The 25,398-nt window shown below is 49.6% G+C and overlaps 1 long non-coding RNA gene across 1 annotated transcript in view; it reads right to left on the bottom strand.

Moving 5' to 3' along the window:
* LOC138285284 (uncharacterized) overlaps window positions 1–25,398 on the bottom strand; it is a 227,285-nt gene that overhangs the window by 46,257 nt on the left and 155,630 nt on the right. Inside the window, exon 3 of the long non-coding RNA XR_011201559.1 lies at window positions 22,907–23,011. This is a non-coding gene — a long non-coding RNA (uncharacterized lncRNA). The remainder of the gene's footprint in view (window positions 1–22,906; window positions 23,012–25,398) is intronic.

The following is a 25,398-nucleotide window of genomic DNA, read 5'->3' as shown; positions in this document are numbered from 1 at the left end:
CTCTGTAGCTGCTCCATCACATAGGGGATGCTGCCATTTCGCATAACATACGCGTCATGCACTGACCCTGGGAACTTGGCATTTACATGGGAGATGTACTGGTCAGCCAAACAGACCACCTGGACATTCATCGAATGATAACTTTTTCTGTTTCTGTACACCTGCTCATCGTCTTTTGGGGGTACCAAAGCCACATGGGTCCCATCAATGGCACCAATGATGTTGGGGATATGTCCAAGGGCATAGAAATCACCCTTCACTGTAGGCAAGTCACTCTCCTCTGGGAAAATGATGTAGCTCCGCATGAGTTTCATCAGGGCAGACAACACTCTGCTCAAAATCTTTGAAAACATAGGCTGAGACATTCCAGATGACATGGCCATTGTTGTCTGGAATGACCCACTTGCCAAAAAATGGAGGACTGACAAAACCTGCACCAGAGGGGGAATCCCTGTGGGTTGGCGGATGGGGGACATCAGGGCTGGCTCCAGCTGGGCACACAGTTCATGGATAGTGGCACGGTCAAGTCTGTATCGAAGTATTATATGGCGTTCTTCCATTGTCGACAGGTCCACCAGCGGTCGGTACACGCGAGGATTCGTCCTTCTCCTCTCAAGTCCCAGCGGACGGTGCCTAGGAAGGACAACATGGAGCACAGAGTCAGGCAAACCACAGGTACGTACAGACAGCTTGCACAGTTAAAGAATGGCAATGGGTTGAAAGGCGTGTATGTGTGGCAATGCAAGGCCTAGGCCTGTGTGTCGCAGTAAAAATTAAGCCATGTAGGCCCTTGAAATGGCGGCTGCCTGACCTGTGAAGTGGGACAATGGGATGTGAGGTCAATGCGCTGGCGGGGCACACCGTGGCGGTAGGCGGTCGAAGACCGCGGCGCAAAGCCGCATTGGTTAACATTGAACCCTATGGGTTTCAGGAGCCAATGACGATGTGCGCCGGCGGTCGCGGTACGCACCACCGCGGTACGCACCGCCATTTCCTAGCTGATTGATTACTCGAGACCTGATCATCCACAGGAGAGGACCTATACTGCAAGTGCTGCTGTGACCTCGGTCTGGAAGTGACAATGGCTGCTGCGACTGGGGAAAGGGCCCCTGCCTTCACGTCTGAAGAGTTGGAGAAGCTCGTGGATGGGGTCCTCCCCCAGTATGCGCTACTCTACGGTCCTCCAGACCAACAAGTGAGTACACCGGGTGCACATGGAATGGGCTATGCCTGTGTGGATTGGGGTGGATGTAAGTTGGTGGGGTGGGGGGCGAATGAGGAGTGCAACGCACGACAGATGAGAGCATGTGCCATATGGCAAAGTTGGTGGGGGGGGGGCAATCACATCTAACATGCAGGTCATTGATGATTTCCTCCTTTCCACCCTGTACATGTCAAATAGGTCAGCGCCCATCAGAAGATCGAGATTTGGCGTGCCATCGCCAAGGAAGTCCGGAACTTGGGGGTCCACAACAGACGGGGCACCCACTGCCGCAAGAGGTGGGAGGACATCCGCCGCGGAACAAGGAAGACCGCAGAAACACTGCTGGGGATGGCCTCCCAACCTAGGAGGGGTGCCAGTCGCACCATGACCCCCCTGATGTCCCGGATCCTGGCGGTGGCCTACCCTGAATTGGATGGGCGCTTTAAGACATCACAGCAGACACAAGGGGGTGAGTATCAGCACATTCTCCTATCTTTCTGCGCAGTGGAGGCGTCTGGGTGGGGGAGGAGGGCTGTGGGTGACATTAGGCCAGGGCGCTTTCTGTAGTGTAGTCCTCTCCCTTAGGCATGGCCCTGTGCCCCCGGCCCCCACCTCTGTAGGGTGACAAGTACAGCCATTGATGGTCCAGCATCACCCATGTGCGCGTTTGACGTCTCTTGGCCTGTTGTCCTAGTCAGTAGTACTGAGTAGTGTACCCCGAATGCGCGGCTTAGTGCATGAGGCTCCTGTGTCTGTCCTCTCCGCCAACGTTGTTGACATTGCATGCACTCAACCTGGTCTTCTTTTTTCTCCCCCCACCCTTTCTCTTCATCTTCTTGTGCATGTGTGCATTAGCATCATCAGGCGGAGGAGATTTGGCATCGGAGCACGAGGGAGCTGCAGGACACAAGGCCCCGGTGGGCCCAGGAACAGACACAGAGGGCACCAGTGATCCGGAGGGCGAGGGGAGCACCACAACGGGGACCGGTGGTGACACCAGCGACTCAGACACGTCCTCGGATGGGAGCTCCCTAGCGGTGGCGGCAACATCCGGGCCCCCCGCCTCTACAGGTACAGCCGCCACCCAGCGCACCAGCCCTGCCCTCCCAGCAGCCCCTCAGCCTACGCTCCGTGCCCGCTCGCTCAGGAAGGCACGCGTCTCCTTCGCCCCAGGCACCCCAGCCCCTGCCCCTGTTGCCCCTGCTGCCCTCAGTGCGGAGCTCATTGACCTGGTGAGGACGCTCATTGTTGGGCAGACGACCCTTTTGAATGCCATCCAGGGTGTGCAAAGGGAGGTGCAACAGAGCAATGCGTACCTGGAGGGCATTCATTCGGGTCAGGCTGCCCATCAACGAGCGTTCACTGCTCTGGCCTCAGCACTGACGGCAGCCATTGTCCCTGTTTCCAGCCTCCCTCTTCTAACTGCCTCCACCCTGTCTCTGTCTCCTGTTCCTCAGCCTATCCCATCCACACCATCAGACCAGCCTGCACACACCTCAACACCCAAGAGCAGCTCATCCAGACACAAGCACCACAGATCCCACAAACACTCACCCAAGCAACACCCAGATGCAGACATTCCAGCAGTCACAACCACCTCTGTGTCCCCCTCCTCCTCGTCTCCCTCCTCCCTCCCTGTGATGTCTACACTCACACCTGCATGCACCCCAACATCAGCCAGTGCTTCCATCACCACCTCACCCTCCAGTACAGTCCACACTCGTGCAGTCACCACTCCCACTGCCATTTACACGTCCCCTGTGTCCTCTCCCACTGTGTCTGTCACCCCCTCTTCCAAGACACACAAACGCAGGCAGACACCCACCCAACAGCCATCCACCTCACGTCACCCTACAGCACCAGCACCTTCACCCAATGACAGCACACCTAACTCTCCTACAACCACATCCTCTTCCTCCACTCCCATCACCACTTCTCCTACCCTTTACCTTGGACCTAAAAAGCTTTTCCTGGCTAATCTTGACCTCTTTCCCTCCGATGAGCTCCCCCCTCCATCTGCAAAGAGTCCCAAGAGCACCGCAGCCACCACCAGCCCAGCTTCGAGTGTCACTGTTGTGCATGGGTTCTGGAGTCCACCCTTTGCCAGCAGTGACACATCGATCAGCAGCAAGGACACGTCCAGCCCCCCCCCCCGGCAAGAGGACCCGCAAAAACAAGGGCCGCCGTGCGAGGACTGACAGGGCTGCCCCCAAGGAGCAATGTGCGGCCACTTCACCAGCCACACCATCTAGGGGAGGCAAGGGCCTGAGAGCCCCATCAAAGGAGCGGAAGGGCAGCAGGAGCGCGGAGAAGGTGGACCCCACATGTCACATCCCAGCTGGGAAGGAGGACACTAAAGAGGTCAGGAGTCCGTCCCCGAAGGGTCCAGAAACGTCACGGTCCAAGGGCGACTGAGCAGGGAGTCCAGGCCAGGTCTGGCTCCCTTGACCTGCTGGATGAGCACCGCTGAACAGGGCCCGCGGTGCAGAAGAGCACCGCTGAACAGGGCCCGCCGTGGAGAAGAGCACCGCTGAACAGGGCCCGCGGTGCAGAAGAGCACCGCTGAACAGGGCCCGCCGTGCAGAAGAGCACCGCTGAACAGGGCCCCGCCGTGAAGATAGGCACCGCTGAACAGGGCCCGCCGTGCAGAAGAGCACCGCTGAAGAGGGCCCGCCGTGGAGAAGAGCACCGCTGAACAGGGCCCGCCGTGGAGAAGAGCACCGCTGAACAGGGCCCGCCGTGGAGAAGAGCACCGCTGAACAGGGCCCGCGGTGCAGAAGAGCACCGCTGAACAGGGCCCGCCGTGCAGAAGAGCACCGCTGAACAGGGCCCCGTGAAGATAGGCACCGCTGAACAGGGCCCGCCGTGGAGAAGAGCACCGCTGAACAGGGCCCGCCGTGGAGAAGAGCACCGCTGAACAGGGCCCACCGTGGAGAAGAGCACCACTGAACAGGGCCCGCCGTGGAGAAGAGCACCGCTGAACAGGGCCCGCGGTGCAGAAGAGCACCGCTGAACAGGGCCCGCCGTGCAGAAGAGCACCGATGAACAGGGCCCGCGGTGCAGAAGAGCACCGCTGAAGAGGGCCCGCCGTGCAGAAGAGCACCGCTGAAGAGGGCCCGCCGTGCAGAAGAGCACCGCTGAAGAGGGCCCCGCCGTGAAGATAGGCACCGCTGAAGAGGGCCCGCGGTGCAGAAGAGCACCGCTGAACAGGGCCCGCGGTGCAGAAGAGCACCGCTGAAGAGGGCCCCGCCGTGAAGATAGGCACCGCTGAAGAGGGCCCCGCCATCTCAAGCACCGCTCCGCTGGGCCCTTCATCTCAAGCACCGCTCCGCTGGGCACCGCCGTGTCAAGCACCGCTCCGCTGGGCCCTTCATCTCAAGCACCGCTCCGCTGGGCACCGCCGTCTCAAGCACCGCTCTGCTGGGCCCTTCATCACAAGCACCGCTCCGCTGGGCACCGCCGTGTCAAGCACCGCTCCGCTGGGCCCTTCTTCTCAAGCACCGCTCCGCTGGGCCCTTCATCTCAAGCACCGCTCCGCTGGGCACCGCCGTCTCAAGCACCGCTCCGCTGGGCCCTTCATCTCAAGCACCGCTCCGCTGGGCACCGCCGTGTCAAGCACCGCTCCGCTGGGCCCTTCATCTCAAGCACCGCTCCGCTGGGCACCGCCGTCTCAAGCACCGCTCCGCTGGGCCCTTCATCTCAAGCACCGCTCCGCTGGGCACCGCCGTCTCAAGCACCGCTCCGCTGGGCCCTTCTTCTCAAGCACCGCTCCGCTGGGCCCTTCATCTCAAGCACCGCTCCGCTGGGCCCTTCATCTCAAGCACCGCTCCGCTGGGCACCGCCGTCTCAAGCACCGCTCCGCTGGGCCCTTCATCTCAAGCACCGCTCCGCTGGGCACCGCCGTGTCAAGCACCGCTCCGCTGGGCCCTTCATCTCAAGCATTGCTCCGCTGGGCACCGCCGTCTCAAGCACCGCTCCGCTGGGCACCGCCATCTCAAGCACCGCTCCGCTGGGCCCTTCTTCTCAAGCACCGCTCCGCTGGGCCCTTCATCTCAAGCACCGCTCCGCTGGGCCCTTCATCTCAAGCACCGCTCCGCTGGGCACCGCCGTGTCAAGCACCGCTCCGCTGGGCCCTTCATCTCAAGCACCGCTCCGCTGGGCACCGCCGTCTCAAGCACCGCTCCGCTGGGCCCTTCTTCTCAAGCACCGCTCCGCTGGGCCCTTCATCTCAAGCACCGCTCCGCTGGGCCCTTCATCTCAAGCACCGCTCCGCTGGGCACCGCCGTGTCAAGCACCGCTCCGCTGGGCCCTTCTTCTCAAGCACCGCTCCGCTGGGCCCTTCATCTCAAGTACCGCTCCGCTGGGCACCGCCGTCTCAAGCACCGCTCCGCTGGGCCCTTCATCTCAAGCACCGCTCCACTGGGCCCTTCATCTCAAGCACCGCTCCGCTGGGCACCGCCGTCTCAAGCACCGCTCCGCTGGGCCCTTCATCTCAAGCACCGCTCCGCTGGGCACCGCCGTCTCAAGCACCGCTCCGCTGGGCCCTTCTTCTCAAGCACCGCTCCGCTGGGCACCGCCGTCTCAAGCACTGTTTATGGTTCACTGTGCCCACCATGCCTCCTCCTTGACCAGTGGAGACTGTCATCCACCTGATGGACTGTGGCTTTGCACTCCCCAGGATGGTACAGTGGGCAGCCCACCCACTGTAGAGACATTGAGAGACTGTGGCTTGGCACTCCCCAGGATGGTACAGTGGGCAGCCCACCCACTGTAGAGACATTGAGAGACTGTGGCTTTGCACTCCCCAGGATGGTACAGTGGGCAGCCCACCCACTGTAGAGACATTGAGAGACTGTGGCTTGGCACTCCCCAGGATGGTACAGTGGGCATGGTGGCTCCTCGTGGATCTGGCGTCGTGGACTCATGTGGCTGTGGTGCCCCCCCCTTCCCTTCCCCCTGAGGTGCCCGTAGTTTTTACATCTGATGCCCCTGCAGTGTTCTCTCCAAAGGACTCAGGTCTCCTGTGTGGGCTTTGCCCTTGTTTCTCAAAACTTTGGCCCACGGACATGATGAATTCATAGGATGTGCAGGACTTGTTACTTTAGTTATACACTGATGTGTATATCATTTGTTTTCTTGTAAATATCTTTCATGGTTGTACGATAATTTTCAGGAGCTTTTTGGTACATAAATATTTATTCCAAATTTGATTATGTCATAGCATTTTTCAGGGGTGTTTGGGTGGTGTCACTGTGACTTGTTGCTCTGCATTGGTGTGTACATAGTTGGGGGGGGGGTTGCATATGTGTGTGGCCGTAACCTTTCGTCCTCCCCCCGTGTGTCGTAGGTGCAGTACTCACCGTTGTCGTCTGCGCCGGACTTCGTACTCGTGGTAGATGAGAAGGTAGACGAGAGCAGGTAGGATGTTTAATTCGGGTTCCATGCTGTCCTCCTTCCTCCTGGAGTGCGTAGTGGTGTGCGTTTTCCCGTTCGTAGTCTGTTTCCGCCGTGTTTTTATCGGCGGTTCTCCCGCCCCGGAAAAGGTGGCGGATTGGTGAGTTGTGATAGTGTGGGCGGTACATTGTCTGCCGCCTGGCTGTTGGCGGTGACCGCCGCGCTGTTTGTTTGTACCGCCGTGGCGGTCGGAGTGTTAAAGTGGCTGTCTGTGTTGGCGGTTCCCGCCAGGGTCATAATTCCATTGTTTTGACCGCCAGCCTGTTGGCGGGTTGGCCGCCGCTTTAACACCGACCGCCAGGGTTAGAATCACCCCCATAACTCTGTGGGAGAGAGTGGCTGATCTTAACGATAAGCTACCAGATGCTCATGTAGTACATGCACCGGGCCATCAATGTGTAAGAGTACATATTATAGAAAACACTTTGGCTGATAAAGCTGTCACATCCGCAGTAGCTAAGGCTTCTGTTGCTGCAGCGACTCGTTCTCACACAAGATTGGATAATGAAATTTAGACTGCCATGAAAGCTTCGGCTGAGGGCCAGCCTGTTCCAAAAGCATACCCTACAAAATATTCCCACCATATCAGTGCACAGAATGTTGCCTTTGAGACAATTCCTGGGGTAGGATATCGAGTGATCCCCAACCAAGACCAGAGATTAGATCTCATCAAAGCAGCTCATGAGGGTGTTGCATCTGCTCATGCTTGTGTCATTGCCACAATATCACTCTTACATAAACGCTTCTGGTGGCCTGGGCTATACAAACAGACCAAGCAACATGTCCTTTGCTGTGGCATTTGTCAGCAAATAAAGGTCTCCAATATGAACCGCCCCCACAGACATCCTTCTTAGTGTCTAATAGGTCACAACAATGCGTGTACCTGGACCACTGTGGTCCCTTACAACCTGATGGTGCAAGCAAATACATCTTAGTCGCTGTTGATTCTTGTTCTAGATTCCTGTGGGTATGGCCACAGAGGTCGGCTGATGCTTGAACTGTTATAAATGACTTACTGGTCTTTATCCAGAATATGCAGTTGCATCATTCCACTCGGACTAGGGCCCTGCTTTTGCCTCTAGGGCATTTGAGGACACCATGAGTATGATTGGTGTTGAACTCCATTACTCTTACCCATATCGTCTAATTATGTTGTCGAGAGGAGTAACCATGACCTAAAGTAGTCCTTAGCAGTTAGCAGTTAGTATTAGGTTCAGGCTGCAGTTGGCTTCATCGCCTATATGGGATCCAGGGAGCACTGAATAATCAGTCAAGACGGTCTTTGGGGTCACGCACTACTTACGAGGTCCTTTTTCAGACACCTGTATATGTCCCAGATTTAGATGGCCCTGTTATGGTAGAGGCAGACACACCTTTTGACATAAATTAACGTCTCAGTGTCTTACAGGAGCTTCAACAATTTTGTGATGATAAATCATCTGCCAGTGCTGCCACTTTAGGAATAAGGGATTTACCAACAACTTCTACAGGCTGGATACCTAAAGCTGGGGATCTGGTTTGTGAGAAGATTGCTGTGTAGAAGGAATTTGGCCCATCTTACAGAGCACCGGTTCCAGTCCTGGGGATCCAAGGTACCAGAACTGTCATTCTACCATAGCTACCAGGTTCCAAAGGGAACAGATTAGTTTCCATCAACAACATCAAATTGCATCATGTGGACGATCCTGCACAGTAGACCCCGAGGTCCCTTGGGTATTTCCCGGTCCCATCTCACTACTCAACAGGATATACCACTTCTGAATACACCAGCATGTATAACTATGCTACAAATGCCTCCTTGAGCATGGGGAGGGCTTGAGAATGAGCTTCTGCTGATTCCTGGTACCACTTCACCATTAAGAACTGTCCAAGATGTGGATGTGCTTTCTGTTTATTTCATCTACATTGATGACTTTTCTTCAACTTCAACTTCATCTGCACCTGCAATTGAAACTGTTTCAAAGACATGTAAGCTGTACATATGGCTTAAAAATAACTATTTGGTGTATCCATGGCATTATCCGTGGATACTATATACATTGCTCGCCTTTCTGTTATGGATTGGTCGTGTAACTGTTTTCTTTCTCATGATGAATGGTCATTGGGTTTCAGAATGCTCTACTGTCGAGCCAGTGGATGAAGTTTCTAACACCAAACCTTTCTTCACGTAAGGTTTGAAGAGGCTTGCCCCTTGTGAACATTTCAGCAGTATCAATTCCAGTTGTGATTGTTTGGGATAAAGTTCCTTTTGATATATATGGTCGTACTGAGGTTATCCAAATTCCTTATGTATTAAAAATTTCATTGACTGATATAATTACACCTGGTCTTGTTTCTGATGACTTGATGTTAAAACAGTTGATTCTATGCTTGCTGAGCTGCAGGATTACACTGTATTTGAAAGTGATGATGTGTATATGAACACAGCGAAATATGGGAAAATGTTATGTTATAATCATTGGGCACATTACTTTCTGCACAGAGCAACTAGCCATAGAGCAGTATTTAATCACCCACAGTGGGAACACGATTCAACTCCACCGGTAGGGAGCCCCAAACACATGTAGACATTTTTGCATACTTTTCTGGGCATGACACTACAAATGCAGTCATATTATTTTAAATTACAACTTTCTCAAATAAGGAAGATTTTGCTAACTGACACCAAATTAATCTCTTCAGATTCCTTTGTTTCCAGACTTGCTGTTGAAGGTTATGAATACTGCAAGAGCACTGTTGATATGAAAAGTGTGTGAGGAACACAAGATTGGCAAATTCAGGGTAGGGAAGCTTTGTTTAGAGAATGCCTTATTCCTATACAAATTATATTTTTAAATGACACAGCTCAACAAAAATCCTGCCTAGGGTTAGCAAAAATAAAAGAAATGAATGCACCCAGTATCCCCAAACCAGCCAAATTCAATGATTGGCAAAAAACCCTAAATGTCACAGAGGAAAAACTGGATGTTTGGGTTCAGGATGTTACCTATAATTCCACACTTTGAAGTCCTGGCGGGTGGTTATTGTGGCTAATAGACACAAATGGGTGTCAGGTACGTTTTGTTAATTCCTCAGGGGGTTTCTAGATTGTCCGGCTAGATGGTCCTCACTATATCTCGGCTCAACACTCTGGTATAGTTACTACATATAGTGTGGGTAAACTGTGCCAACAATGGTGACGTCCAGCAGTTAAAGAACATCTTAGTCTCCTATCAGAGGAAGTAGACTTGTAAGATTTCTTGCTCGGTCCATGAAAACAATGCTCTAAATGAATCCTATATGCCATAGACAATTAAATATGGAAGCTTTCTCAAATGGAAGCAGCTGCACTTTTAAGGCAGATCGATAAGGAAAATATGGAAAAGGCTTTAGCTCTTGTCGATAATGGCGGGAATACTGTGTCCAACAGAATATACACACTTATTAATATTGTGTCTTCTGCAATTGACATCATTGAGAATGACATGCCCCTTTTACAACATGGGCAATATCAGATGTGCTCCATCATGCAGCTATGTTGGACATTACAGATTCGGAAAAATGGCCGCGTCCCATGGAAATACATTAACAGTAGTGACGTGTTTTCTGCTTTTAATTTGTCAAGGGAACAGCAGACAATGGCTAAAAAGGAAGTAAGTTACACCATGCTTAACAGAGAAAAGTTAGAAAAGCTGCCTTTCACCGTAGCAGAGACACCCTCAACAGTATGGCTCATACATTGCATTATAAATATGCCAATTTCCACTGTTCCTTTGAAAAAATATTTGAAACATTTTGCTGTGGCCAGATATGAGCAGCTAGGAGGATATAAAAGAAGAGTGGGAGTTGCCTTTCGAGTTCAAATGTCTGAACATCGAAACAGAGGTCTTTCTGAGTGGAAGCGAATGTGAGACTACTGTTAGTCATTCAATGATCTGCAAACAGGTGTCACATCACGGTTTCTGCAATGCAGGTGTCGCAATCTTTATTTTTTTTTGTAAAGGGTACTCTTGCCTCTATGATTTGTCCAGCATTTCATATGCTTTGAAAGGAAGTTATGTGGGCCTGAACGATCAGAGTGGCTGTGGAATGAGACCAGGAATTGCCTACGCAATATCGTTGTCTCAAATTGTAACTTCTTGTGGACATATTCTATTCCCTCCCACACAAGAGATAAGAGTAGCAAAAATGTGGCATCACATTGATACTATTAATGTAAATTTTGACAAGCTGAGCAGACTAAAGGCGCTGCTGTTCCAAAAACAAGTGGAGTAGACATCAGTCAAGGAGACGTATGCTCACCAGATAGTGAGATCAGCTTAATTACAATCTCTATTAAATACCAACTTCCCAAAGCACTTTGGAGAGCTGGTCTGCAGAATTTTCAATGCCTCGAACACCGCAGGGATTGTACACTTCTTTAAGACTGTTGGGTCTGGATTTGTTCCCACCTTCCAGAATGTCTTCAGAGTCATTCCTTCAGCTATCCATTCACTCTTTTCGAGTGTGTTTGGCGGATTTCCTGTGACTTTGGCCCTGATTGGCGGAATACTGCTACTGCTATTTCTAATATGCAGTCGTTGTGCTTTCTCAGCTAAGCGGAGTAATGGAGCTACTACCACCAGCCCAGCTGTGCCATGATCGCATGGCACAATTCTTTGGTGCTCCGTTGCTGGAAGAATTGGAGCGTGATTGGTTATTGTCATTCCGACCAGTCCTGTGGTGCGTGCAACCGGTCTTTCGTTGCACCTGGTGCATCTTCGAGTGTCTACTTTCTGTGTGTCTTGCTATTCAGCCAGTGCCTCCTGTGGACAAGAAGCTGCTGAGGTTCCCGATGAGGGTTAATTCACAGTCGTACCCATTGAGACTGAGGTTGATTCGTGAGGCCACTTGTGAGCCAGCGCTTATGAACTATTTGGCTCCACCAGGCACTATGGATGATGCTACCTACCCTGGTGATCCTGCATTTGAGGCTTCTGCGCCCTTCTGCTCTGTGGATCCCTCTGCCAATCCTGTAAGTGATCTGACATCTGATGATGTGGAGACATTACTGGATGCGCTCTCATCCAATGACTTCAGAGACATTCTTCAAGATCATGACTACTGTTAAATAATTTGACCATTGGTCTTATTCAAAGTTTAAAAGTTAATGCCAAATTGTCTTATCAGTTTAATTCGTATTTGGCATGCTGTGCTTATCATGGCCAACATTTTATCTCTTTGTATTTGTTTTAGCTTGATTTTAATTAGTTTTAGCCTGTTTTTAGCCTAGAGAATTTTAGCTCGGCCTCATGCATCCTCTATGGCAGTGGTTCCTAACCTTTTGCCTCCTGAGGGCCCCTATTGAATCTTTACTGGAAACCGGGGAACCCCAAGCAATTTGTACAATTTCAATTTCAAACATTAAAACAGTAATTCGCAAAAAATGCACAAACAAGTTCACAACAAACAAATACTCAAATTACTAAAGATATAATTATGTTATATTGAAAAAATCTGCAAAAATTCAAACACTTTAATAGGAAGATTGGCGCTGTGTTGGACTTTTTTGCTTATGCAGGGGCATCCCTAATCTTTTTGCCTCCTGCCTCCTATTTTTCCTGACCTATTTCTGTTGGCTTTTGAACTCTGAGCACTTACCACTGCTAACCAGTGCTAAAGTGCATTTGCTCTCTGTGTAAATTATATTGTTGATTGGTTTATCCATGATTGGCATATTTGATTTACTAGTAAGTCCCTAGTAAAGTGCACTAGAGGTGCCGGGGCCTGTAAAGCAAATGCTACTAGTGTGCCTGCAGCACTGGTTGTGCCACCCACATAAGTAGCTCTGTAATCATGTCTCAGACCTGCCACTGCAGTGTCTGTGTGCAGTTTTTAACTGTAAATTCGACTTGGCAAGTGTACCCACTTGCAAGGCCTAAATCTTCCCTTTTCTTACATGTAAGACACCCCTAAGGTAGGCCCTATGTAGCCCCAACGGCAGGGCGCAGTGTATGGTTAAGGTGGGACATATAGTAATGTGTTTTATATGTCCTGACAGGGAAATATTGCTAAATTCGTTTTTCACTGTTGCAAGGCCTGTCCCTCTCATAGGTTAACATGGGGGCTACTTTTAAATATGATTAAAGTGTAGATTCCCTTGGGAGCGGATGGACATGTGGAGTTTGGGGTCTCTGAGCTCACAATTTAAAGATACATCTTTTAGTTAAGTTGATTTTAAGATTGTGTGTTTGAAAACATCACGTTTAGAAAGTGAGCATTTTCTTGCTTAAACCATTTCTGTGACTCTGCCTGTTTGTGGATTCCCTGTCTGGGTCAGTTTGACAGTTGGGCTAGTTGCATCTCTCACTAGACAGTGACACAAAGGGAGCTGTGGTGTAGCCTGCATATCCTGATGAGCCATTTGTGCTATGAGTGAGGGGAGGAGTGGTGACTTACACCTGAAAGGGCTGTGCCTGCCCTCACACAATGCAGTCTCCAACCCCCTGCTGTGTGTCTGGGTCCTGGCATGGACAAGACAGGATTTCACAATCAAGAGAGACTTTGCTTTGAAGTAGGCCTACCTCAAAGGAGAAAATGGGTATAAGAACGGCACCCAAAACCACAGACTTTAGAACACTTCTGGAAACCAAGAGGAACCTCTGCCTGGAGAAGAGCTGAAGAGCTGAGCAAGAAGAGCTGTCCTGCCTGTGACTGTGCTTTGTGGAGCTATCCTGCAGTTGCTGCTTCTGTCTGTGCTAGAGGACAAAGACTGGACTTTGTGTTGCCTTCCTTCTTGTGAAGATCTCCAAGGGCTTTATTTAGAGCTTGCCTCCTGTTGTTTGAATTCTCAAGGACAGCAAAGACTTCTCTCTGCCAGCACCTGGAGTCTCTGGAGAGACTCCTACTCTGCCAAGTAGTGCCTATCCAGTTCCTGGGACCCTGAAAGGAGAAGCTGTCAGCTCAGTAGTGAGAAATCCACGCACAGACTGCCGTGCGGGGAAAAGATCAACACAACTCCGATCTGCGGCAGAAAAATCGACGCACCGCCGGCTTTGCAGCTGAAAATCAACGCTCGCCTGCAACACGACCCAAAAATCGATGCCTGGGGCTGGAGAAATGACGCACAGCATCGCTGACGGAGGCTGGTGAGATCGCAATCCACACTGTGTGGTTTTCGGATCATCGTGCGACTGGATTTCCGATGCAAACACTGCTGGGCATGTAAAAACAACACAAGGCCTGCCCGGACCCGAGATTGCTGACCGGATTGACGTATCGCTCTCCTGCGGAGAGAAGAAACGACGCACGCTGACCTGACTAAAGGAGAAACAACGCAAGGTCTCGTGAGTGAGTGATATTGACGCATTGCGAGCCCTTTTTGACACACACTCGCCCGTGCGTGGTTATTTTTGACGCACCCAAGGTACATTTTCACACTAACAGTGTTAGTGTGTGTTTAAAATTACATGAAGGCTCTTTTTGCATTTTTAGTGATAACTTGACTTGTGTATTGTGGATTTTTGTTGTTTTGGTCTTGTTTTGTTTAGATAAATATTTCCTATTTTTCTAAACCTGTGTTGTGTCATTTTGTAGTGTTTTCATTAAGTTACTGTGTGTGTTGGTACAAATATTTTACACCTAGCAGTCTGAGGTTAAGCTTACTGCTCGTACCAAGCTACTAAAGGGGTAAGCAGGGGTTAGCTGAGGGTGATTCTCTTTTACCTTGACTGGAGTGAGGGTCCTTGCTTGGACAGGGGGTAACCTGACTGCCAACCAAAGACCCCATTTCTAACATTGGTGATCAGCGGATGAGATTGGACTTGTATTTGTACTTGACATACAGTAATTAAATGTACACTACTGTTTTGAGTGCAGACCACTACATGACCACATACTGCTTGTCTGATTTTCCCCTACATCCATTTTTGTGGTAATCTTTGATTGACTTCTGAACTTCATTTGGGAACTCGTTTCCTGCCTTTTGGAACTTTGCACTGTTGTTGATTTTTCATCATGTCCCAATCTGGAGATGCATCAGTTGGAGCTACTTTTGTACTAGAGAAATTGGAAAGCTATACCGAGGCTCAGTTAAAGTAGTTCTGTAAAAGTTTTGACTGTCCCATTAAAAGCTCATCCAAGAAGGAGGAGCTGCAAAAGGCGCTGAGGGCCTTGGTGACAGCCAAGAGCACTGAAGGGCACACAGAGGAGGGGGAAGAGGAATAGCATTCCATACACAATGGTATTGTGGGTGGCCCTGTTATGTCAAGGGAGAGGGTCTCCAAAGCAGGTAGAAGTGTCTCATCTAAGGGTCTGACCCCTGAAGAATTGCAGGACAGGCAGGCAAAGAGGGAGCACCAGAGGGAGTTAGAGAAGATGAGGGGTGGCCCTAGAGGAGAAAAAGATTTTGTTGGCTCATGAGCGTAGCTTGAGAGAGCTGGATCAGAGGAGCCAGTCTAGTAGGGATGGTGGCAGCCACATCACAGTGTAGCCTGAGAGGACGGTGCACATTCCTAAAGATCTTGTGAATGATTATAAAAGGGAGGACGACATATACTGGTTTAAGGGGTATAAGTCTGCTGTCCATATGAATCTGGTCCCTGAAGCTCATTGGGGGGCGGGTCTGTGGAAGCACTTTGAGGTAGAGGAGAGGGATACACTGACAGCCTTAGGGGATGCTCAGAATCTCACCTACACCATCATGAAGGATGCCCTACTCACAAGGTATGGTCTCACCCCTGAGCAGTATAAGGATAAGTTTAGGTCCTACAAGAAGAAGGAATCCCAAACATGGTTGGAATGTGTTGATTCTTATTGCAGGTCACTGGATGGTTGGGTGAAGGGCAGTAAGGTAAATACGTACGAGGGGCTTTACAGTCTGATTGCTTGGGATTACTTGTACAGTTTATGTTTTCCAGAGCTTCGCCAGCACCTGATTGATAACAAGCTGACTGACCCCAGGAAGCTTGCACAGGAAGCGGACCGCTGGGAGAGTACCAGGGTCGAGAAGAGGTATGGGGGAGACCGCACCAAGGGTGGGCAGGGTCCCCCTCAGAAGAAAGGGGAGGGTAAGGGTAAGCAGGGGGAGTTCTTTAAAGGGCCCCAAACTGACTCCGAGGGTAAGGATTCCCAACCCCCCAGTGAGAAGAAGCCATAGTTCTCCAAAGGGAAGCAAGTAGCATGTGGTCTCCCACGTAACTGCTATGCATGTGACCAGGTGGGTCATGTGAGGGGGGAACCCCAAATGCCCCAAAAGTACACCAGCACCCACTGGTGCACTGTCCCAGGGTTTGACCAGTGTAGCGCTTGGGGAGGAGTTGGTTCCAAGTGGGTGGGAGCCAGCTGAGATGACCCTTGTCTCACTAGGAGACAGTGAGATGGTCCAGAGAACCCCTGTGCCTGAGAACACTAAGAAGTACAGGCAGTGGGTGACCATCAATGGACAGAGGGTGGAGGCTCTGAGAGACACAGGAGCCAGTGTGACTACAGTGAGGAGTCAGCTGGTGTCTGAAGAGCAGATTGATCCCTGGGTACTTCACCAAGTAGTTGCAGTGGACAACTCAGAGCACCTGGGCAGAGTGGTGCAGGTTCCCTTTGAATGGGGGGGGGGCTCAGGTTCCTTGAAGGTAGCCGTGAGTCCAACCATGTCTGTTGATTGTTTGCTAGGCAATGACCTGGAGGATTACCCTTGGAAGGAGGTGGAACACAGGTCTCACTTGGAGATGTTGGGGCTGCCTGGGTGGGTATGTGTATCCACCCGGTCAATGGCAGCCCATCAGGGTGGTCAAGAGTCCCTGGAGCCTGAAACAGTGGCCCAGGGGACTGCCAAGAAGAGGAAGGGCAGGGGGTGCTGGAAACCGGCCCCAGGAGTTCCCACAGTCCGGGAGGAGGCAGAGCCTGAGGGCGACGCCCCAGAGCCTACAGGGGAACAGGTGGCTGAACTGGGTGAGGTCCCTGAGCTGTCACAGTGGCAGCAGGAAAGGGGGCTGACCAGGGAAGCATTGTCTGCAGCACATAGGACACGCCCTACTCTGGAGGGTTTGCAGCAGCAGGCTGCAGACCAGGCGGCTGGCAAGGAGCCAGGATCAGACCTGATTTATTGGGAGGATGACCTCCGGTATAGTGAGCCTAAGGTTCCTGAGCATGGGTCAGCCCCTGTGCTGGTGGTACCCCAGTGCTTCAGGGCCTTCCTTCTGGGGTTGGCTCATGATGTGCCTTTAGCAGGACATTTGGGGCAGGACAAGACCTTTGAGAGGCTTGTCACCCACTTTTACTGGCCTGTAATGCGCGGGCACTCAGATGCACATTGCAGGTCTTGCCAGACTTGTCAGTCAAGTGGCAAGAGTGGGGGGAAATGTAAGGCTCCCTTCCAACCTTTACCTGTTGTCAGTACTCACTTTGAAAGGGTAGGGATTGACATTGTGGGGCCTCTGGATCCCAAGACAGCCATGGGAAACAGGTTCATCCTGGTCTTGGTGGACCATGCCACCCGGTAACCAGAAGCCATTCCTTTGAGATAAATCACTTCCCCTGTGGTGGGTCGTGCTTTGATGGTTTTTTTTACCCGCATGGGGTTCCCCAAGGAAGTGGTATATGATAGGGGTACCAACTTCATATCCATGCATATGAAGTCTCTGTTGAAAGAGTGTGGGGTAACCTACAAGTTCACCACCCCTTACCAGCCCCAAAGTAATGCTTTGGTTGAGAGATTCAACCGCACCTTGAAAGGCATGATCATGGGCCTGTCAGAGCCCTTGAGGCAGAAGTGGGATGTTCTTTTGCCATGCCTTCTGTTCGTCTACAGGGAGGTGCCTCAAAAAGGACTTGGGTTTAGTCCCTTTGAGCTCATCTATGGCCACCCTGTGAGGGGACCTTTAAGTCTGGTCAAGGAGGCTTTGGAAAAAGCTCCTAGTAAACCCCCCCGGGATGTATTCAGTTACATGCTGGCTTTGAGAAACCAGACTGCCCGCTTCAGGAGTCTCGCACGGGAGAACCTGGAAGCCAGCCAGGAGGACATGAAACTCTGGTATGACCAGAATTCCACTCTGGTCGAGTTTCAACCTGGTCAGAGAGTGTGGGTGATGGTACCAGTGGAGTCTAGGGTGCTCCAGGATAAGTGGACTGGGCCATTTGAGGTGATAGAGCGCAAGAATGAAGTCACCTACCTGGTGGACTTGCAGTCTCCAAGGAACGCTTTAAGGGTCCTGCATGTCAACCACCTCAAGCCGCACTTTGAGCGGACTGAACTGTCCATGCTCCTTGCGACAGATGATGAGTTGGAGGCGGAGAGTGAACCTCTTCTTGACCTCCTGTCTGCAGGAGAGAAAGATGGGTCTGTGGAGGGAGTGATCCTCTCCCCCTCCCTGACTGAAGAGCAGCAGGGTGACTGTTGCCACATGTTGGGGCAGTTCGCCTCACTGTTTTCCCTGATTCCAGGGGTCACACACTTGTGCACACATGATGTGGACAGTGGGGACAGTCCACTCATTAAGCAGAACATTTACAGGGTGACTGACAGGGCCAGGGCTTACATTAAGGATGAAGAATCCAAAATGTTAACCCTATGTGGTATTGAGCACTCCAGCAGTCCTTGGGCCAGCCCAGTGGTATTGGCCCCACAGGCTGCTGCACCTGGTGCCACTCCAGAACTCAGGTTCTTTGTGGACTACCGGGGACTCAATGCGGTCAGCAAGACTGGCGCACACCCCATCCCCCAAGCTGATGAGCTAATTGACCGGTTGGGAGCTGCCAAGTACCTCAGTACGTTTGACTTAACATCTAGGTGCTGGCAGATTGCCTTAAATGAGGAGGTCAAAGAGAGGTCAGCATTCTCTACCCTAGATGGACACTTTTAATTTAAAGTCATACCATTTGGAATGAAGAATGCCCCTGCCACCTTTCAGAGGTCGGTCAATCATGTGTTGGCTGGGCTGGATGAGTTCAGTGCCGCCTACCTGGATGACATTGCTGTGTTTAGTTCCACATGGGAGGTACACCTGCAACACCTCTGGAGAGTGTTAGAGGCCCTGCAGAAGGCAGGCCTCACTATTAAGGCAAGCAAGTGCCAAACAGGGCAAGGTTCGGTGGTCATCTTGGGACACGATGTAGGGAGTGGCCAGGTGGCACCCCTACAGCCAAAAATTGACACCATTCTGGCCTGGGAGCCTCCCAAGACCCAGACTGAAGTGAGACCCTTCTTAGGTCTCACAGGATACTACAGGGGATTTACCAAGGGGTATGGTACCATTGTTACCCCCTTGACTGAGTTGACTTCTAAGAAGCAACCCAGGAAAGTGATCAGGACAGAGGCTTGCCAGATCGCTTTTGATGCCCTGAAGGTTGCCATGTGCACAGTACCTTACCTGTGCTGAAGGCACCTGACTACTCCAAGGAGTTTGTTGTGCAAACAGACACCTCAGAGCATGGTATAAGAGCAATACTCTCACAGCTTAATGAAGAGGGTCTAGGTCAACCCATAGCCTTCATTAGCAGAGGTTACTTCCCAGGGAACGTAGGTGGAGTGCCATAGAACGTGAAGCGTTTGCTGTGGTCTGGGCACTGAAGAAGCTAAGGCCCTACTTGTTTGGACCTCACTTCCGGGTTCAGACCAACCACAGGCCCCTCAGATGGTTAATGCAGATGAGGAGTGAGAATCCAAAACTGTTGAGGTGGTCCATTTCCCTACAGGGGATGGACTTTATGGTGGAACACCGTCCTGGTACAGAACACGGCAATGCTGATGGTCTGTCCAGGTTCTTCCGCCGTAGAGATGAGAACTCCCATGAGGTTGGGTGGTTGCCCCCCACTTTCAGCTGGGGGGACACGTGTTAGACTTTCCATCCTTGGCGTGGGCTCCCTCAACATTTTGCCTGTTTCCCAGGTTGTTGATGTGTGCTGGACTCTGTTTTTGCTGTTTTTGTTACTCTGGGCACTTTACCACTGCTAACCAGTGCTAAAGTGCAAGTGGGCCTTTACGAAATGTGTATGTAATTAGCTTATCGATGATTGGCATATATATTTACTAGTAAGTCCCTAGTAAAGTGCACTAGAGGTGCCCAGGGCCTATAAACCAAATGCTACTAGTGAGCCTGCAGCACTGGTTGTGCCACCCACATAAGTAGCCATGTAATCATGTCTCAGACCTGCCACTGCAGTGTCTGTGTGTGCAGTTTTAAACTGTAAATTCGACTTGGCAAGTGTACCCACTTGCCAGGCCTAAACCTTCCCTTTTCTTACATGTAAGGCACCCCTAAGGTAGGCACTAGGTAGAACCCAGGGCAGGGTGCAGTGTATGGTTAAGGTAGGACACATAGGCCCTCATTACAACCCTGGCGGTCAAAGACCACCAGGGCTGTTTTGACGATTGCACCGCCAACAGGCTGGCGGTGCAATCTTGCGAATTACGACTCGTCAGGACCGGCTGTTTTCTGCCACATTGGACCCGGCGGTTGTAATCCTCCATGGCAGCGCTGCTTGCAGCGCTGCCCAGGGGATTTCAAGTCCCCCTCCCACCAGCCTTTTCATGGCAGTAGGAACTGCCATGAAAAGGCTGGCGGAATTGGGAGTCGTGGGGCCCCTGCGAGCCCCTGCACTGCCCATGCCTTTGGCATGGGCAGTGCAGGGGCCCCCTGGCACAGCTCCATGAAGATTTTCACTGTCTGCATAGCAGGCAGTGAAAAGCACGACGGGTGCGACTGCACCCGTCGCACCGCTTCAACACCGCCGGCTCCATTTGGAGCTGGCTCCCGTGCTCCGGCTGACATCCCCGCTGGGCCGGCGGGCAGAAACTCGGTTTCCACCCGCCAGCCCAGCGGGGATGTCGTAATGGCCACCGCTGGAGTGCGGCCGCATTGGCAGTTACAACTTGGCGGGCGGCGGTTGCTGCCCGCCAATGTTGTAATGAGGGCCATAGTAATGTGTTTTATATGTCCTGACAGTGAAATATTGCTAAATTCTTTGTTCACTGTTGTAAGGCCTGTCCCTCTCATAGGTTAACATGGAGGATACCTTTAAATATGATTAAAGTCTAGATTCCCGTTGGGAGCGGATAGGCATGTGGAGTTTGAAGCCTCTGAGCTCACAATTTAAAAATACATCTTTTAGTAAAGTTGATTTTAAGGTTGTGAGTTTGAAAATGCCACTTTTAGAAAGTGAGAACTTTCTTGCTTAAACCATTTCTGTGACTCTGCCTGTTTGTGGATTCCTTGTCTGGGTCAGTTTGACAGTTGGGCTGGTTGCACCTCTCACTAGACAGTGACACAAAGGGAGCTGGGGTGTAGCCTGCATATCCTGATGAGCCATCTGTGCTAGGAGGGAGGGAAGGAGTGGTGACTTATACCTGAAAGGGCTGTGCCTGCCCTCACACAATGCAGTCTCCAACCCCCTGGTGAGTGTCTGGGGCCTGACCTGGGCAATGCAGGATTTCACAATCAAGAGAGACTTTGAAGTAGGCCTACTTCAAAGGAGAAAATGGGTATAAGAAGGGCACCCAAAACCACAGACTTTAGAACACTTCTGGAAACCAAGAGGAACCTCTGCCTAGAGAAGAGCTGAGGAAGAGGAGCTGCCCTGCCTGTGAATGTGCTTTGTGGAGCTATCCTGCAGTTGCTTCTTCTGCCTGTGCTAGAGGACAAAGACTGGACTTTGTGTTGCCTTCCTTCTTGTGAAGATCTCCAAGAGCTTGATTTAGAGCTTGCCTCCTGTTGTTTCAAGTCTCAGGGACAGCAAAGACTTCTCTCTGCCAGCACCTGGAGTCTCTGGAGAGACTCCTACTTTGCCAAGTGGTGCCCATACAGTTCCTGGGACCCTGAAAGGAGAAGCTGGCAGCCCAAGAGTGAGAAATCCACGCACAGACCGCTGTGCGGGGAAAAGATCGACACAACTCCGATCTGCGGCAGAAAAATCAACGCACCGCCGGCTTTGCAGCTGAAAATCGATGCTCAACTGCAACACGCCCTGAAGACCGACTCCCGGGGCTGGAGAAACAATGCACAGCATCGCTGACGGAGGCTGGTGAGATCGCAACCCGTGCTGCATTGTTTTTGGATCATCGTGCGGCTGGATTTCCGATGCAAACACCACTGGGCGTGTAAAAACAATGCAAGGCCTGCCCGGACCCGAGAGTGCTGACCGATTCGACGCATCGCTCTCCTGCAGAGAGAAGAAACGACGCACACCGACCCAACTAAAGGAGAAACGACACAAGGTCTCGCTCGTGAGTGATACGACGCATCGCAAGTCCTTTTTGACGCCCGTGCGGGGTTATTTTTGACACACCCAAGGTACATTTTCACGCTAATAGTGTTAGTGTGTTTAAAATTACATGAAGACTCTTTTTGCATTTTTAGTGAAAACTTGACTTGTGTATTGTGGATTTTTATCATTTTGGTCTTGTTTTGTTTAGATAAATATTTCCTATTTTTCTAAACCTGTGTTGTGTCATTTTGTAGTGTGTTTATTAAGTTACTGTGTTTGTTGGGACAAATACTTTACACCTAGAACTTTGAAGTTAAGACTACTGCTCGTGCCAGGCTACTAAGTGGTTAAGCAGGGGTTAGCTGAGGGTGATTCTCTTTTACCCTGACTAAAGTGAGGGTCCTTGCTTGGACAGGGGGTAACCTGACTGCCAACCAAAGACCCCATTTCTAACAGTAAACTTACAAGGGGACACGAATAGGTCGATGAACCTTTTGACTCCCAATTAAGAAGTTCTCACCATAGTTCCAGTACATAATCAATAATCAATACACAATAATCAATATTCATTAGTAATCAATAAAATCCATAGTCAATAGAGTCAGTAATTGTTAAGCACCATGACCTTTCAGTCATGAATAACCACACCTTTACTAAAAGTTTAGAATGTTTATTTCCTTATGTTAACAATGCTAAGGTCATGTAGATGAATCTCAAAATCGAATGGAACACATACAAAAACGTCACTGGTTATCCACAGCGGCGGAAGAAACGCAATCTAATCAAAGCTTGAACTACCACACATTCTAAAGTTACGGTGCAAATCAATAGCAAAGTCAACTCCGACAAAGTTATAACATACATGGAATAAAGCAGAGAAATTCGTCAAACATTAGTCCCTTTTATCGTCAGTCATTTGTGAGAATCCTTAACTAACGTCAGATTAGCATCAGCATGTTAGGCTTCATGCAAACAATTTTAGTAACACAAATTTGGAAAAACATCTAACTATGATAGAGCCATAGACAAAACAGCACAGTTGGTACCTAGAAAAGAAAAGCAAATATTCATAATAATCACATTTCATAATTATACCTATCCTCGGTATGGGTCAGCAAAGCAGAATCAGTCTTCGTCCTCAGGACATCAGTCGATCAGCAAGGCATCAGGCTCTCAGTCACGAAAATATGGGCAGAATGACTGCATGAAGGCAAGGGCAGAATGAATCTGTATTCTCTCAGGATGTGCGTTGTTATATTAAAGTCACCTAAACTATCCCCTATTTCCCTATTGGTCAGTTAATCGTATGTTCACACTCTGCCCAATAAAACTGTTATCCTAAATCTATGGATTCTAATATTCCTTCATTCTCATATTGTTGATTGGTTCATCTTGCGATGTTCTCATCATCTGGCTTGTTAGATAACAATATTATTGCGCCTTCTACTCTGGTCAGTATCTTTATTGTTCTTGTCTTGGGAAAGTCAGTCTCACACACATTACACATAAAATCTTGCATTGGCAAGAACATCATCTTTTAGCACTTGGTTCACACGAAAATCTTCCATTATGAGCACATTTAAACAATACAATAGACATTTCACAGTTTAATTCTCTTGGTCAGCATTTTTATTAAAAGCTAAGAAATACAGCTTTTACATGAGGTCTGGCAAGTAGGCCAAGACACTCCCTAAGTTGAGGCCTACAATTAATAAAGTTAAGGCTTACTCCATAACCTTCATTATGACATATTACTACATTAGTCTAACATATATTCAATATTTTCATAAGTATTAATCATTGATTAGTACATTTCGTTAACATTGAAGGCCATTCTTCGTGATCACATTTTCAAATGCGTGCATTATTTTTCCACACTATTACATTTTCTACAAATACATATTATTCAAAATACATAAACACTCCTTCATTATTTTTATTAAAGCACCTTCGCTAACAAAGGTGAGGTAATCATTAATAGAACTGACACCAGCTCAGATTTACTGACTACTGCCTAAGGTGTCACTGTTTTAGTCCTTCTAGTTAACATAGCTGTAGAAAAGGAGACCAGCAATTTCACCGAGCACCCTAGTGCAATCCTGGTAGGCCCTAGGTCTTTCACTATACACAGTTTAGCATTCCTGGGGAAGCCGGTGTCTGAAATAGACCCAGTGTCACATTCAGCCCATCTGGAAACTGTGAAATAAACTCTATGAGGCGAAAACAATCTACCTGCTATCCATGGTATAAACATCTAACACTCTTTTAAAAGCAATCAGACAAATCAGCAAAGCTAATATCAGTGACAATTGTTTCCTGGAGATATATTCTCCATAAAAAGTTAAGCCCTCAAAAATGACAGGCCAATGTTATCATCCCATCTATTTGGTTTGAGAGCAATAGACATCCTGATACATTGTCAAGAGCTAACAGATCATACGATGTTCCTCACCCAGGAGTTGTAAATAAGATAATTCCCTGCTAAAATGGCAGACTTGTATTGATTTACCATAATTGGTCCAAGCCCTCATCAGACAACTAGAAAATGATGTTAAAAACTTAAGAGATGTCAGATGCCACATGATCCTGATCTCATTCAAAATTCACCTACCACAATGTCATACTATAATTGTCTCTCTTAATTGACCAGCCTGCTGAGTAAATAAAGCAGCTAGTTTTGAAAGGTCACAGATTGTCTGCATCCCCCAAAACACAGCTCACTCTAAATGAAGAAATTCAGCAAACTATGGTTTGTTTGGATGACCAGAATGATCTTGAAGGGGCAGCAAAGTTGAAGGCAATAGAAAAAGCCCAGGAAATTTCCTACACAAATGGATACCTTGTGGCGACTTAAAAAAATGAGTCAAGTTAAGATTTTCCCATTAATGCTTGTCTTAAGATGCCATCCTCTGTATGATAATAAATGGTCCTTGGATGACCAAGGGCTTTCTCTTACACTGATGACATAGGAGAGTTTGCACCAAAAAGGGACTATCACTTCCCTCTATTCACGAAATGACACGTGCTGTTGTCCATTATAAGAATAAAAATTCCCAAAACCTAAACTCTTGAAATCGTGGTTTTCAGTTACTTATCTGCCTGAAAAATCATCTGGTAACTGCCCAATTTAACCCAAACACCAGATATTTCAGCATGGAACCTGGGTGCCATTTTGGGTACCCATTTAGCTTTTGAGGATCCTATTTGTGCACATTCTTTATCATACTTTTTTTCTACTAAAGTAATGCAGAATATTCTTACCCTTCTGCCGTCTGATTATCACAGAAATCTGGTCAAAAGTGGTGTATCTAGGCTGGAGTACTGCAATTCTCTGCTCTTTTGCCTTCCTTAATATCTCATTAGAACTCAGCAACTTAGCCCAGCTTTCATGTTTACTTCTGGTATGTATGTATGCAGTATTCAATAGCTCTTACCTAGCCACAATAGGAGCGCAGAGCTTTACAGGATCAAAGCAAGTATGCAGGAGTAGGAGAAAGTAGCTGGTTATTGGATGGCTACTGCATTGTTATGTAGTGTGCTTTAAAGAGGCATGCCTTCAACTCTTTGCTATATTGGATCGACACTGG

The sequence above is a fragment of the Pleurodeles waltl genome, chromosome 3_1 (genome assembly GCF_031143425.1).
Source record: "Pleurodeles waltl isolate 20211129_DDA chromosome 3_1, aPleWal1.hap1.20221129, whole genome shotgun sequence".
Taxonomy (NCBI): Eukaryota; Metazoa; Chordata; class Amphibia; order Caudata; family Salamandridae; genus Pleurodeles; species Pleurodeles waltl.
Note: the sequence above shows the minus strand (reverse complement) of the source record. Positions and strands in the feature narration are given on the sequence as shown.